The sequence below is a fragment of the Rhinolophus sinicus genome, linkage group LG06 (assembly GCF_036562045.2).
Source record: "Rhinolophus sinicus isolate RSC01 linkage group LG06, ASM3656204v1, whole genome shotgun sequence".
NCBI lineage: Eukaryota > Metazoa > Chordata > Mammalia > Chiroptera > Rhinolophidae > Rhinolophus > Rhinolophus sinicus.
This window is the reverse complement of record NC_133756.1, coordinates 51,810,501-51,827,029: the sequence shown is the minus strand read 5'-3', so window position 1 is coordinate 51,827,029 and position 16,529 is coordinate 51,810,501. Positions and strand designations below refer to the sequence as shown.

The following is a 16,529-nucleotide window of genomic DNA, read 5'->3' as shown; positions in this document are numbered from 1 at the left end:
TGCACAAAATAATTACATTTTTTATGTTATACTCACCTTGTGTTCACTTTATGGTATATTTCAAAACTGTTCTATATTTGTAAAAATAGAGTTACACTCTCAATTTATTTACTGGCTACATAGTATTCCAGTATATGTACATGCTAAATTTATATTACCAGTTTATATGGATGAATATTTAAGTAGTTTCCAATCTTTTGTCAATCTTTTATATATATATATATATATATATATATATATATATATATATATATATATAAATAATCTTTCACATGCATATTTCCAAAAAGTGAATGTGCTATATCAAAATGTACGTGTATTTATTGTACCTAATGTGGGCCAGGCATTAAATCCTCTATATGCACTTTTTATGCTTAAAATTTGGCTGAATGAAAGCAAAACGCATACACACCAAAAATAGGACAGAGCATGTATCCACATAATTTCTTTAAAAGGAGAACTATTTCTTTTTAAATAGTGAGCTCATGCCTGACACAAGATTAGCAAGAAAATGAGGAGGAACAGAATTATTGCAGTGCTCTTCCTGTCTATTTTGTCTAAAGTTCTTGCTAACCAGGGAGTAGCATCATTTTGAGCAGTAACAACCAATCTTTTCAAATTATTTCTCTCTGCATTCATCTCATCAGATTCCTTTCCAAATCCTTCAATAAGCAGATCTCTTTGGGCCTAAACAATAAAATAAAAAAAAAAAAGAGAAAGTGAGGAGGGAAGTAAAACTTTAAAAATAACCTAGTTTCTAAGAATCATATTTTATATTTAAGAACGTGGCCAAGGTATCCTTGATTTATGACTAAAATTGTTCTCTCTGACAAAAGCAAGGAGAATTTTAGAAAAGGAATATGTCATGCCTAGAACCTGAACATTGAGAGGAAGCAGAGATTACAGCCTATTAACATTCACAAACCATTAGGGTTTTGTAAGAACACTAAACCTGACATGAGGACAAATGTAATATGTTCCAGTCAAAAAACACCAGTTGAGAAGTAGGCTGGTCTGCGGGCGCTAATTCTCACTCCCACTGGGATAATACAATCAACCAAATTTTAGAAATACTGGGACTTACAAGCTGTTCTAGAAATCTGTTATAAACATATAATTCCAGATAGACAATCAGCATTCTACCTATGCCATATGATAACTTGGATAAACTATCCACATTTGGAGACAATGCAGCAAGGTTAATGCTGTCACGTCCCTGTAATTTGAAGTCTGGACATTTCTGATAATTATCGTCAGCGTAGGTGTACCTCAGGTCTTTGGGTGGTAGTAGGGTTCCTAATAATTGGCAATGATGTTGACAAAGCAAACCAGTTGCTGCTCATATGAAATACACATGAGAGGAATATGTGTTTAATCAATTTAAAATCTCCCAAAATGACAGCTCAAACCTATTTATATTCTCCAAAGACTTGGAGGAGCCATACTTTCCTCCAAAGTTTATGAATTCAAAGCTGAGAAGGAGAAGGAGAAAGGAGGGGAAGGAGGAGGAAGAGAAGGAAGAGGAGGAGAGAAGGAGAAGAGGTCAAAGGATTCAGGCTTCAATAAATCACAGCAGTAAATGGCAACGGTACTTCCCTCCATGGCCTTGCTGAAACCTTCATCCCTCCCACCGAGGTACCAGGACAATGACCATGGAGCACAGCTGAGGCTGCAGCTGGATTTACCTTCAGTTTATGGTCCAGCATCATCTTCTGCTCTCTTATTGCGTTTTCTCTTTCCCTCTCCAGCTTCTCCTTCAGTTGGACGATGTTTTCCTGGAGACTCCTCTCTTGTGCCTCCATCTGCAGCTGCTGCTCCTGCAGTTGCTGCCGCAGCAGCTCCTGTTCCTTCTCAGCTGCCCGCTTCCTGGCCCGCTCCTCTGCCCCAGGAAGGTTTTAGAGAAGGAGGAAAATTAAGTGAGGATGGACCTTTACCCTCCCAAAGGAGAAGGAGACCAAACCAAATTGGAAGGGCCGGTGGGAAATCCCTGAGTTCCCCCCGTGTCCACACCAGCGTGAGCACACTGCAGAATGTGATGGGAAAGGCCTGGCCTGGCTGAGGTACAACTACAACTCCCCTGTGGTTTTCAGATTTAGCAGACTCTGTTCCACAGAAGAGGAAGTTCCTTGTTGCAGGAAGGTTTTCTCTCACACCTGCCGAAGGGCATTGCAGGAACCTGCCTGCCCATTGTGAGCCCAGACCCGCCCCTTACCTGCTATGGCCTTCTCCCCATCAGTGAGAGCTTTGTCTGACTGCAGGATGGATTTCTCTATGGCTGCCTGTGACTTCAGGAACCTCTGAAATACCTCATTCGCCTGAGGAAATAAGAAAGGGCAAAGAACTTCCATCTCCAGTGGGGAGAATGCTGCTGCAAAAACTAGAATGTCTACGTAGTTTTTCCTTCATGCTTAAAACTCTACAGTGGTTCCAAACAAAGTGTGTGCAAGCTCTGTAGAGTCACCACGGGTTGTCCATATCCCTTGCTTCCTGCATCCCTCCTGTCTCTCTCCCAGTGCCACTTCCTTCTACCCACTCCAGGTACCAGCCGGTGAGAACCCTGTTCCATTCTACAAACCCACAGTCTCGGGTGTTTTTTTAATATTTGCCTTCCCAATGTGAAATATTGTCTCTAGGGGTACTGTTCTCCTCTGCCACTTGCGGGCTATGACTTTAGGCAAGCTGTTTTAACCCATCTGTGCCTCTCGGTTAATGTGGAAAATGTTGACAATAAGTGTAGATGCTTCTTAATGCTATTTTAGGTTTCAAATTTAAAAGTCTAGGGAAAGAGCTTAATGTTATGCCTATAACAATAACAGTCCGATATATATTGCATTATTATTATTACTTTTTGTTATTATTATTATATTATTATTGTAATGTGTTACCACCACCTATAAAACCCATTTTCACAGATTCATACGTATTATAACTCTGTATACAATTTTCTACATGTTTGACTACTTTTTCACGTTTTATCAGCTTTGAATGGAAAGACAGACTTTAACTAGTAAATCATCTGCATTGGCACACTGAATGTCATGTTGTTACATGAAGAAATGATTATTTCTGTTCTGTCTCTTGTGGATTTCAGAAACTCTTACTCATTTTTAAATATTTCTACTCTATTTAGGAAGAAAGAGCAAATAGTGGACCTTAAAAACTAAAGGTGACATGATATCCCCATACTTTCTTATTACCCACAGCTGGTGCTGTCCTCTGAGATTTTCAGGAAGACCACCCCCCTTTCGACTTTAATTTGTAGGATCCCATGCTCCCCTTCTTCCTCACCTTCACTCCTTTCCTGGGCACTTGCCAATAGTCCCGTTCAATCCTTTCCTTTGTTTCCAGGTAAAGCTTGTGACCGCCAGAAACAGAGAATGTTCCTGCTAAAATCCTTTCCATTAGGGCCGTTGAGAGTTGATCAAGTTTAGCCTGGCAGTATTTAGCAGATGCCTCTTCATTCTGCAGCAAGAAACTCTCCTTCTTATTCTTTAGGATTTCCTACAAGGGAAAATAAAGGGATGTCACCAGAAGAAAGGAACAGAGAAGATAAAATTCTGAAGAATATGATAGAAAGAAGTTTAACTGTGGTCTTCATGAGAAAAGCATTCTGTTGGAGAGGGAACAGGGAATAAAACAGGAATCATGAGACTTGATTTACTCATAACCCTAAAAAATCTCTGCAATTCAGGGGAAATCTTTTTAACCTCCCTGCCTTTCAGGTTCTTCATCAAAAATACTGGAGTTGCATTACCAAATCTCAATGTTTTGTTGCAGCTGCAGCATTCAATGTTTCTGTTTTCAAGGATGCAACAAGAAGCAATAGAGGTTGAAAAGACCCTGGAATTAGAGTCTGTTAAGAGAAATTTGGTTCCTAACTACTTGATCCATGAGTAAGAGAGGAACAATGGAGGTCAATATCAGCATTTCTAGGCTTCATTGTTTAAGAGGAAGAGTCACAAAAGGTCAATAAATACTAAGACAAAGTACCACAAGCTCCTTCTGGAACTTCCTCTGGTCATCCTTGGAGTGCTTCATGAAGATTTCAATGGCTTCCCTCTCATAGGCTGCGTGCAGCTCCAGCAGCTCCTGGAGTGTGTCTGTGGGGAACCTCACTCGCTTGGCCATCTGCTCACTGTAGTGGGCGGCTGCCTTCTGCACAGCCACTGAGTTCTCAAGCTGGGCCAGAGTTGTCACTGCATTTTCCAAACAAGGTACTGCTCCACTATTGATGGCATCCACATAGGTCACCACCAGAGTCCCTAGCCCTGAATAAGCCAGGAAATTTAGAGGATGAATTTAAAGTTATCACTCAAGAGGATCCAAGATTCTAAGGCTACATTTCTGAATATTTCTCTGTCTCTCTGTCAATCTCTCTCTCTCTCTCTCTCTCTCTCTCTCTCTCTCTCTCTCTCTCCTCTCTCACGCTCACACACACACACACACACGCACCCTCCCTTCTTCTAGCATCATCTTCAGTTTTCTACTGACTCTTAAACTTTATGGTTCTTCAGACCGCAGGGCTAAAATAAAATTAAGTATCGACCTTCATCTATCACACTGAAGGGTATCTGGATAACATAGTTTCCCATTAAAAAATTAAAAGCAAAATTGTTTACACAGGTAGATCAATAGATAGGCAGGGTTAATGAGATATATAGTTTCAGGTATTCATGGGCTAATATTTGTTAATGGACTGTTCTAAATTCCCAAAATATCTTTTGTATTCTCCTTACAAATTACATTTATTGTGCAGGACTTCCCTTGAGAAAATAGTATATATATTTTTATACCTCCTTAGAGAATTCATTATCAGTAGAGCACTTTATCACATAGGTGGAAGCCACAGATATTAGATAAAGTTTGCAATTTTGGACAGGAATTAGTAAATCCAAAAAAGTGTGGTAATTATAAAATACAAATATTTCTTCATCGGGTATTTAATATTAGTAGACCTATAATTCTATATAGAATCAAACTAAAATGCTTGAAAAGACACATCGCATGATTTATTCAATATGTGTTAGGCCTCACAGAAATGTGAAGAGGAGACTCACGTTTCCCAGTGACCGTGATTCTCTCTCTGAGGTTCTTGGTTCTCGCCTGGCTGAAGATATAAGAACAGAAATTCTTCGTTTGTTCCTGGAATTCAGGTTCCAGCTGTGTTTCTGTCACATTATCAATATTGGGTAGGAGTTCTTTGTCATTTGTTGGCCGGTCAAAGACAAAACACTTCCGTTTAGGGAAGAAATGCCGATGCCCACTCTGGGAAGATTGGACATTGGGACTTTGGGATTTCTGCCTAAAGAAAAAAAGAAAACAGAGATGATTACAAGGAATCTGAGGACAAGGTATGCAAAGACTTAATGACCGATTTTCATATTTCTGCCATCTAGTGTATCTTTGCCATCTATAAATAGAAGTTCTATTTATAACTCCCTTAGTATAGAGATCCAATGCTTCTTAAAACATCAAACTCACCAATGATACAACTCTGGGTAGAAATTTGAGGAGAGATCTAATATGGCAATAAGAAGCTTATTGCCGTTATTCCCAGGCCTAAACTGTCTATATGGCTTACTGAATAACTAACAGAAAAGGAGTTCAAATGTAAGAGTTTGAGCGACTTGATTCCACGTAGAAACTGAGTTGAGGGACAAAAGGAAGAGCCACAAACAAGGGATAATGGAGCAATATTAGGAATGACATCCTGATTATTTACGGAAAACTGTTTGGATGCTAAAAAATCTTGTGTATGCAACAGCTTTTGTTTTTAGCAAAAACCTCTGAAGACTAAATAAAACTGAAATGTAATTTTAAGATGTTACTACTAATATCTGTATTCTTTAAAGAACTGTATTTAATTTGATAGTATTTCTCTTCTGCCTAGCCAATTTCTCATTAAGTGTTTTTGAGAAAGCATAAATAGAAACATGAGGACAGGAATAAATAAAATGGATTTGATATTTCTCTCACGGTCATTAGATACTCACCCACATAAATATAACCCATTAAAATAATTTATTATTTTGAAATTATTAGCATGGGGAAATTAATAGAAAGCTATGACATAGAAAGTAAAATGAAATATTCTCATAATTATTAGAAATATTGTAAAAGCATAGATTGAAAAGACATATATTTCTTGAGGTTCATTCAAAACATAAAGCCAGGAGGCCAGATGGCTCAGTTGGTTAGAGTGTGAGCTCTGAGCAACAGGGTTGCCGGTTCGATTCCCACATGGGCCGGTGAGCTGTGCCCCCCTGAAACTAGATTGAAAACGGTGACTAACTTGGAGCTGAGCTGCGCCCTCCACAACTAAGATTGAAGGACAACAACTTGAAGCTGAACGGCACCCTCCACAACTAAGATTGAAGGACAACAAATTGTCTTAGATCTGATGGCTCCTGGGAAAAATGCAGTGTTCCCCTTCTCCAAGAAAATCTTTTAAAAAACAACAAACATAAAGTTATCTTTGTAGATTCCATACGGTGTTGCCCCAAAAATAAACCCCAGTTAAGATCTCAGCCAGATGAACACATTTAGTATGTTATAAACATGTTACGAAGATAACATGACTTATTTGAATAAATGTAGATTGTTGTACATGAAAAAAATAAGACATCCCCTGAAAATAAGCCCCAATGGAGCAAAAATTAATGTAAGGCCCGGTCTTATTTTCAGGGAAACAGGGTATCTATCCAGTCAATTGAAAGCTATAGCCCTATTTCTAAAGAATAATATCTATTTGTATGCAAATTTATTTGTTTTTATTAGATAGGCTTTTCGTTGCAATTTCATGCATAACAAGTATCTGCTCAGTTGTTTTCCTCAACACAGCAAAGCAGAAGCCAAAATAGGGAACACAAGTGTCTGGTCTTTAGAAGGTTTTTAGCACCCACTGTATTCTAAGTTACAATTGGATGCTAAATTGTGTGAAGAACAAATGGTTTTAAATAGTTATACTCTACATTAGGCTCTGCTTTTCTTACCTGACTCCAGTCCCTAGAGCTTTTTATCCCACCTTCCAGTCACTATTTCTACAGACTTCAATCTAATCTCAAATACAAGCAACCCCAGAGATGATGGACAATGTTTGGTACCTCCCACCCCCTATTGGACCATCCACTGCCCAGGCCATGCTCTGATACCTGGAATCAGCTTCAAGTCATTCTCCAGGTACTCATCTTCTGTGATAGGGCGACCGTTTAACTTCAGCTCCAGGGTGAAATCCCGGACAGACCAGATAAAGTCTGGAAAGAAACTCACAAACTCTGAGGAATCTTCTACTTCTTCCGGGGAAGGGGAGGACTTTGCCCTGATGAGTTCTGTCAGTTCTGTCACATAACTACAATTTGGCTAAGGAAAAGGAACTTCCTCCCCACAAATCTCACATTTCTCTAACAAAAAGTTATTATAAACACTCCCTTTTGCCCCAGGTTCTTCTGCTTCAGCAAAGGCAACTAAGTGACAGAAGGAGAACCTGCGTCGATCTCCAACCCTATAGACTCAACGACCCAGGGGTTCAGTTCCTGGAAGGATACTGCAGCTGCTCCAGCGCCTGGTGGTTGATGGTGCTCATGCTGTTGTAGACAAAGCTGCTGCTCAGAAGCACGGCCAGCGTGAAGATCCAGGAGTCATTCTTGGGGTCGCCCTAGAAAGCACATTCGAGTAAGACGTTTAGGAGTTTACCTTGCAGAAATTCATTCAGACAGTAAGTGTATCAGTCTTCCATTTATTATTTCAGCTCAAATATTTACCATGCAAAGAAATAAGTTTGAAGACAGACCTAAATACAGATATCAACTCTGACAATTACAAAGACATTTCTCGTGACTACGTTTTTTCATATATGAAGAAATTGTAATCTTCACAGAGCTTTCTTTTAATTCAGTTGGATGAAATAAAATAACATATATAGAATAGCTAGTATCGTACCTGGAATCCAATTAGATATTCAATGGTGGGTGTTAACACATACTCAGCTACACATATTGATTGGTCATAGGCAATGTAAAATATACCATTGTTGGCATATCTGGGGATTCAAATTACATCTAGTTAAATTCAACAAATGTTTATGGGAAGCTACTGAATGTTTCCCACTGTTCTTAAATTTCAAAAGCAAAGTCTAAAATGACAATGACTACTTTCATGATATTTCAAAGCAACGACAAATATTCCTAAGAATAAATGCAACAAAGATAACATCCATAAGGAGCTTACATCTTAGTATGTTTATAAACAGTGGAACCTATAGTTACAATTTTAAATTAAAGTTTAGAAGTCCATCAAGGAAGAACAGAATTCTGAAAGTTGGAAAAGCGTACCTGACACGAAGTTTTGCTTTATGTATTGAACTGAGCATTAAACAATTGGTAGAATGTGGACTTGAAGAAATGAAGGTGATCTCACAGGTAGAAAGACTCACAGAAGCAGAATTATATATGGCTGAATGCACAGGTCTTTGAATTATTTGATTTGACTGGACCAGAAATAACGTGTAGAAGTTAAGCCTCATGCAGCCGGACAAAGGACCATAAAGCCCAGTCTAATTTGTTTGTATAACTTATAACAGCACCTAAATAATGACACAATCCAGAAATTATTTCTGTTATAAACAGTGTTGAAAGTTGTGCCCTAGAGCAAATGTAAAAACTTGGATTTATATCCAAATGTAAAAACTTATTGAGCTGACCAGCCATTCCAATTTGAGTTCATTTTCACTCTTGCTAATAGCAAAACAATTATTAATTACTGTGTGTCCAATACTTGAAAGGTGTTAAGTCGTTAATTCTCATGACAAGGCCACATGATGAGAAAACCTACAGAATGAAGTTGGGTAAATTACTCAAGGTCACAAAGTCAACAGAATGTAGAAATGCAGTTGGAAAACATGCATCTTGGTTCCAAACCTATGCTATTATGAACTAACTGTACTGTGCTATTTCTCTATGGTCAACATATCCTACTGAATATTCTAATATACTATGATTCTATTTTAAAAGTCATAGTAAGTTTTGGTTGCCTCCACCATCAAAAAATAAATAAATAAAATCTGTTTGCCCCTTTTTCTTAGCACATGACCACACACCTGGAGTCTTTATTTCCTATATCGCGGCCAGGTATGTCCTGGTGTATTAATTTTCACAACGAAATGTGAGCACACATGAATTATGCTATATTCCAGTCTAAGCCATAAAACATTGAATAAGTATTCTGACATTCTCTCTTTCCCTGTTTCATGGTCTGGAATTCAGATACATGCCTCAGTGTCCTAGATTATTTGGTCTACAACATGACATACTCTTTCAAATATTTTAAAACATATATTGACTCCTGTTGAAGCAGTATGGATGTTAACTTTATTAATATGAAAGACAGGATATAGGTCATAGGAATGGCGGAAGCGAGGTGGTCTTCTTGAGTTCAAACTATCACAAATTGAACATCTATAATCCATCAAAGGACTCTCTGCTTATCACACAGAACAGCTAAGAGACTCGTACAAGGATTACTTGAAGGGCCCAGCCCAAGAGGCAGAAGATTCAACACACCAAGAGGCCAACTCCAGACCAAACCAGAGTATTACTGGGTTTGACCTACAAGTAACACACCCAGAGCGAATTCTGTACAGGCACAAGAGCCCATAGAGGCCAAGCCTCATTTGAGCGGTCAACCCTCACACAGCAAAGCATCCACTGTGGGCAGAGCCAAGTCTCAAAACTAGTCTGCCTAGGAGTCAATCCCACCTACTGACCAGCCAAATGCAATTAAAGCTCAACCTTGACAGAACAATATACACAACACAAGGGTCACCTTTGGAGCACACGTACAGGAGAATAGGGAAGTGGTGCAAGTCAAATATAAAGGACACATACTACATAAGATAACCCAGCAAAAACCAGGAACCCTAAGGGATCTACCTAATACATGGAAGCAAATACAGAGAGTCAGCCAGAATGTGGAAACAAAGAAACATGTCCCGAATAAAAGAACAGAAGAAGCCTCCAGATTGGAACCAAATGAAACAGAGGTAACCAACCTATCAGAGACAGAGTTCAGAACACTGATGATAAGAATGTTTAAGGAGCTTAGTGACAACATAAAGAAGGATAGAGAAGTCATAATGAACAACCAGTTAGAACTAAAGAACACAATAACTGAAATAAAGAATACACTTGAAGGAATTACCAGCAGGTTAGATGAGGCAGAGGACTGAATCAGTGACTTAGAAGACAAGTTAGCAAAAATCTCCCAAAGGGAACAACAAAAAGAAAAAAGAATAAAAAACAATGAAAATAGTTTAAGAGACCTCTGGGGTAACATCAAACACAACAACATGCGCATCATAGGAATACCAGAAGGTGAAGAAAGGGAGCAAGGGATCGGGAAAATAGTTGAAGTAATAATGACTGAAAATTTCCCTAGCCTGGTGAAGGAAACCGACACACAAACCCAGGAAGTGCGGAGAGTTCCAAGCAGGATAAACCCAAACAGGTCCACACCAAGACACATTACATTTAAAATGGCGAAGGTTAAAGACAAAGAGAGAATCCTAAAAGCAGCAAGAGAAAGCCAGAGGGTTACACACAAGGGAACTCCTATAAGACTATCAAATGACTTTTCTACAGAAACTTTGCAGGCCAGGAGGGAGTGGCAGGAGGTACTCAAAGTGATGAAAAACAAAGGCCTACAACCTAGATTGCTTTATCCAGCAAGGCTATCATTTAAAATTGAAGGAGAGATAAAGAGCTTCCCAGAAAAGAATAAGCTAAAGGAATTTATTACCACCAAGCCAGCATTGCAGGAAATATTAAAACAGCTTGTATAAACAGAAGAAAGATGAAAGCAATCTAACTACAAATTAAAAAAAATGGCAATAACTATGTACCGATCAATAATCACTTTAAATGTAAATGGATTAAATGCTCCAATCAAGAGACATAGGGTGGCTGAGTGGATAAGAAAGCAAGACCCTTGCATACGCTGTATACAAGAGACTCACCTCAGATCAAAAGACACATACAGACTGAAAGTGAAGGGTTGTAGTAAGATATTTCATGCAAATGGAAATGAGAAAAAAGCTGGAGTTACAATACTTATATCTGAAAAAAGAGACTTTAAAATTAAGAATATATTAAAAGACAAAGATGGGCACTACCTAATAATAAAGAGATCGATCTGACACGAGGACATAACCCTAGTAAACATCTATGCACCCAACATAGGAGCACCTAAGTATATAAAACAGATACTGACTGACATAAAGACAGAGATCAACAGTAACACTATCATAGTAGGGGACTTCAGCACAACTCTGACAACAAGGGACAGGTCTTCCAGACAGAAAATCAATATGGAAACAATGGCCTTAAATGACACATTGGACCAGTTGGATTTAAATGATATTTTCAGAGCATTTCACCCCAAAGCTGCAGAATACACATTCTTCTCAAGCGCACATGGAATATTTTCCAAGATAGACCACATGTTAGGCCACAAAACCAATCTTGATAATTTAAGAAAATTGAAATCATACCAATTGTCTTCTCTGACCACAGTGCTATGAAATTAGAAATCAACTACAGGAAAAAAACTGGAAAACACACAAATTCATGGAAGCTGAATAACACGTTACTAAATAATGAATGGGTCAACCATGAGATCAAGGAAGAAATCAAAAGATATCTTGAGACAAATGAAAATGAAAACACGATGACCCAAAATCTAAGGGATGCAGCGAAAGCAGTCCTAAGAGGGAAATTCATAGCAATGCAACAATAGTTTATCTCCACACTTAAGAGGTCTGGAAAAAGAACAGCAAAATAAGCCCAAAGGGAGTACAAGGAAGGAGATAATGAAGCTCAGAGTGGAAATAAATGAAATAGAGACAAAACAAAACAATACAAAAGATCAATGAATCCAAGAGCTGGTTTTTAGAGAAATAAACAAAATCAACAAACCTTTAACCAGACTCATCAAAAAAAAAAAAAAAAAAAAAAAAAAGAAAAAAAGAGGACTCAAATTAATAAAATCAGAAATGAAAGAGGAGAAGTGACAATAGACACCACAGAAATACAAAAAATTTACATGCCAACATATTAGACAATCTGGAAGAAACGGACAATTTTCTAGAAGCATACAACCTTCCAAGGTTAACTCAAGAAGAAATGGAAAACCTGAATTGACCGATTACCACCAGGGAAATTGAATCAGTAATCAACAAGCTCCCAATAAACAAAAGCCCTGGACCAGATGGCTTTACAGGTGAATTTTACAAAACATTCAAAAAAGAATTATCACCTATTCTCCTCAAACTATTCCAAAAAATCCAGAAGGAGGGAAGGCTCCCAAATACTTTTTATGAGGCCACTATCACCCTGATCCCCAAATCAGACAAAGACATTACAAAAAAAGAAAACTACAGGCCGATATCCCTAATGAACATATATACAAAAATCCTCAACAAAACAGCGAACAGAATTCAGCAATACATTAAAAAGATCATACACCACGATCAAGTGGAATTCATTCCTGGTATGCAAGGGTGTTTCAACATCTGCAAATCAATTAATGTGATACACCACATTAATAAAATGAAAAATAAAAATCACACGATCATATCAATAGATGCAGAAAAAGCATTTGACAAAATCCAGCACCATTTATAATAAAAACTCTTAAGAAAGTGGGAATAGAGGGACCATATCTCAACATAAAAAAGGCCATATATGATAAACCCACAACTAACATCATACTCAAAGGGAAAAGCTAAAACCATTCCCCTTAAGATCAGGAACAAGGCAAGGTTGACCATTTTCTCCACTTCTATTCAACGTAGTGCTGGAAGTTCTAGTCACAGCAATCAGAGAAGAAAAAGAAATAAAAGACATCCAAATTGGTAAGAAGGAAGTAGAATTGTCATTCTATGCAAGTGACGTGATACTTTATATAGAGAACCCTAAGGACTCCACCAAAAAACTATTAGAATTGATAAATGAATACAGTAAATTAGCAGAATGCAAAATTAATATTCAGAAATCAGTTGTGTCTGTATATACCAATAGTAAAATATCAGAAGGAGACATTAAGAATACAATCCCATTTACAATTGCTTCAAAGACTATAAAATACCTGGGAATAAATTTAACCAAAGAAGTAAAAGATCTGTACAGAGAAAATTATAAGACACTGAAGAGAGAAATTAAAGAAGGTACAAATAGATGGAAACACATACCATGCTCATGGATAGGAAGAATTAATATTGTTAAAATGTCCATACTGCCTATGGCAATATACAGATTCAACACAATTCTTATCAAACTACCAAGGATATTTTTCACAGAAATAGAACATATAATCCTAAAATGTATATGGAACCATAAAAGACCCTGGATAGCCTCGGCAATCTTGAGAAATAAGAACAAAGTGGGAGGTGTAACGATACCTGACATCAAATTATACTACAAGGCTACAGTAATCAAAACTGCATGTACTGGCATAAAAACAGACACATAGATCAATGGAACAGAATAGAGAGCCCAGAAATAAATCCATGCCTATATGGTCATTTAATCTATGACAATGGAGGCAAGAATTTACGGTGGGGTAAGGACAGTCTATTCAATAAATGGTGTTGGGAAACCTGGACAGACACATGCAAAAAAAAAATGAAGCTGGACCACCTCCTTACACCACATACAAGAATAAATTCTAAATGAATTAAAGATTTAATTTAAGATCTGAAACCATAAAATCCCTAGAAGAAAATAAAGGAAGAAACTTTACAGATATTACCCAGAGTAAGATATTTGCTGATATATCCCTTCAGGTAAGGGAAGTAAGAGAAAAAATAAACATGTGTGATTACATCAAACTGAAAAGTTTTTTCACAGCAAAGGGAACCATCAATAAAACAAAAAGGGATCCTACTGAATGGGAGAAGATATTTGCCAATGATATATCTGATAAGGGGTTAATATCCCACATTTATAAAAAACTCACTCAACTCCAAAAAAACAAAGAACCCAATTGAAAAATGGGCAGAGGACATGAAGAGACATTTTTCTAAAGAGGACATACAGATGGCAAACGGATATATGAAAAAATGCTCAACCTCACTAATCATTAGAGAAATGCAAATAAAAACCACAATGAGATACCACCTCACCCCAGTCAAAATGGCTATCATCAATAAATCAACAAACAACAAGTGCTGGCGAGGATGTAGAGAAAAGGGAACCCTTGTCCACTGTTGGTGGGATCGCAGATTGGTGCAGCCACTATGGAAAACAGTATGGAGGTATCTCAAGGAGAGGTATGGAGGTATCACAAGGAACTACCTTGTGACCCAGCAATTCCACTCCTAGGTAGCTATCCGGAGAGTTCCAAAACTCTTAATTCGAAAAAATTTATGCACCCCTATGTTAGACAACAGGATTAAGAATCTGTGGTACATTTATACAATGGAGTATTACACATCCATAAAGAAGAATGAAAACTTACCATTTGCAACAATATGGCTGGACCTAGAGAACATTATGTTAAGTGAAATAAGTCAGACAGAGAAAGGCAAATACCATATAATCTCACTTATATGTGGAATCTAAAGAAAAGAATAAATGAATGAACTAATTAGAAACAGTCTCAGAGACATAGAGGAAAAACTGAGGGTTGCTAGATGGGAGGGGGGTGGAGATAAGGAGGAAGATGAGGGGATTAGAAAGCACAATAGGTAACCACAAGATTGCCACAGGGATACGAAATTCAATTTGGGGAATGTAATCAATAACGTTGTAAAGATTTTGTAGGGTATCCGATGGACACTCGTCTCATTAGGGAGACCACCTCAGGGATGATGTAGATGCCTGATCACTGCACTGTACACCTGAAGCTGAAGTTGAACAATAATGAATGTCAACTACAATTATATATATATATATATATATATATTTAAAAGAAGTGGAGTACAGCATTAGGAATGGAGACAGTGGAAATGTAATGGCTTTATGCGACGTCAGAGGGATAGTAGATGGGGGAGCGGAATTATCACTTTGTGAGGGGTGTAAATGATAAACATCTAACTATTACTTTTTTTGTACACCTGAAACTAATAAAAAAAGGTTAAAAATAAAATTTTAAAAAATATGAAAAACAAGTAAAATGAATAGGAGTTGTAAAATTTATGTAGAAAATCTCAAAAGAGAGAGAGACAAAAAGAGAAAGAGAAAGGAAACTCTGAACTGAAATTTAAATGCACAAGGAACAATTCCTTTTTGGGAGGGAGGGGAAAAAACGGTAATTTAATAAAAAGTTACACAAATAATCTAAGATTTCAAGTGCCTACCATTTCTAGCATTAACGCTCTTTTTTACTCTCTCCAACTGTAGGAGCTCCATCAATGTCAACAGTAGTGACATTTGATATCTGATTCAGATCCAGCCCTATGGACCTGCCTTGCTCTTCAAGGCTTATGTAAAGGCATTTTGGTTTATTCCTACACTTTATAGAGAGAAAGGACTTTATATCAGAATTCCAACTGTATCCTTCTATCTTATGATGCACTTCCCTCAAAGACAGTTAATAAGTAAATTCACATTTGCAACCAGAAACTTGGTATTGCACGAACTCTGCCTAGTATATTCTCCACACCCGACTTCCACCTACTCAGTCAGCTATTTCCATGTGCTCTCAGCTTACGTGCTACCTCACAGAGAAATCCTGTCTACCTGTTTCAAGTCTCTGCAATTTTTCCCCCAAGAGGCTAACGGTCATGTTCAAATATGAATGTATCCTTCCATGTGCAGAAGCAGATGTGTGTATGAGAGCGGTGGGGGAGAAAAAAGCGTAAAACATGTGGAGCCATTCTGTGCAAAATTCTCCCAAATACCAGATGTGAAATTTTAAGGAGTTTGGTTGTTATGTTTGTTCATCTGCATTTTCCGATTATTTTATAAATACATTGATTACATATTAAACTGAATGCTTTAAAAAAAAGAACAAGTAAAACAACTTAACTCTCTCTGATAATGTTAGTACTCATAAAATCCCTCCTAAAATAAGCTGTTGAAATAATTTGAATTCATTCTCCACCATGTGTGACAAGGACTCTTTTCAATAGTAAGAACTGCATGAAGAAATGTTTATGTGAAATTCTCCAGGATCAGAGCTAGAGGAGAGAAAGGAAAGTGATGGTCTTGGGATTCCTGAAAGCTGAGTAGCGAGAAAGGTGCGCTTTTCATCCCTTTTCATTCATCTACATTCTGCAGTCCACTAATATCCACGGGACTGTCCAGAGTAGTTCAGGACAGCAAGGATTACTTTTACCTCTGGCTCTGGTATTCTCCTCAGGCTCCCTAAGTGTATGATTATAATATCCAGGGTAGATCCTGTTTCAAGAAGCATCTAGTGCCTCTGTTGACTTTGTCAAGTAGAGACTCACTACCAGTCCTGGATTAGTTACCACTAGATTTACATGTAAGGGGTAAGAAAAAAATATTAAACAAAACTTTCATTTTCTTTATGCC

At 37.7% G+C, this 16,529-nt stretch overlaps 1 long non-coding RNA gene across 1 annotated transcript in view; it reads right to left on the bottom strand.

Moving 5' to 3' along the window:
- Positions 1–264: 264 nt before the first annotated feature.
- Positions 265–16,529, bottom strand: part of LOC109439377 (guanylate-binding protein 6) — a 146,470-nt gene continuing 130,205 nt past the window's right edge. Inside the window, exons 4-11 of the long non-coding RNA XR_012497296.1 lie at positions 7,545–7,654; positions 7,152–7,348; positions 5,058–5,302; positions 3,991–4,268; positions 3,289–3,501; positions 2,213–2,315; positions 1,686–1,879; positions 265–687 (exon numbers count right to left, since the gene is read on the bottom strand). This is a non-coding gene — a long non-coding RNA (guanylate-binding protein 6). The remainder of the gene's footprint in view (positions 688–1,685; positions 1,880–2,212; positions 2,316–3,288; positions 3,502–3,990; positions 4,269–5,057; positions 5,303–7,151; positions 7,349–7,544; positions 7,655–16,529) is intronic.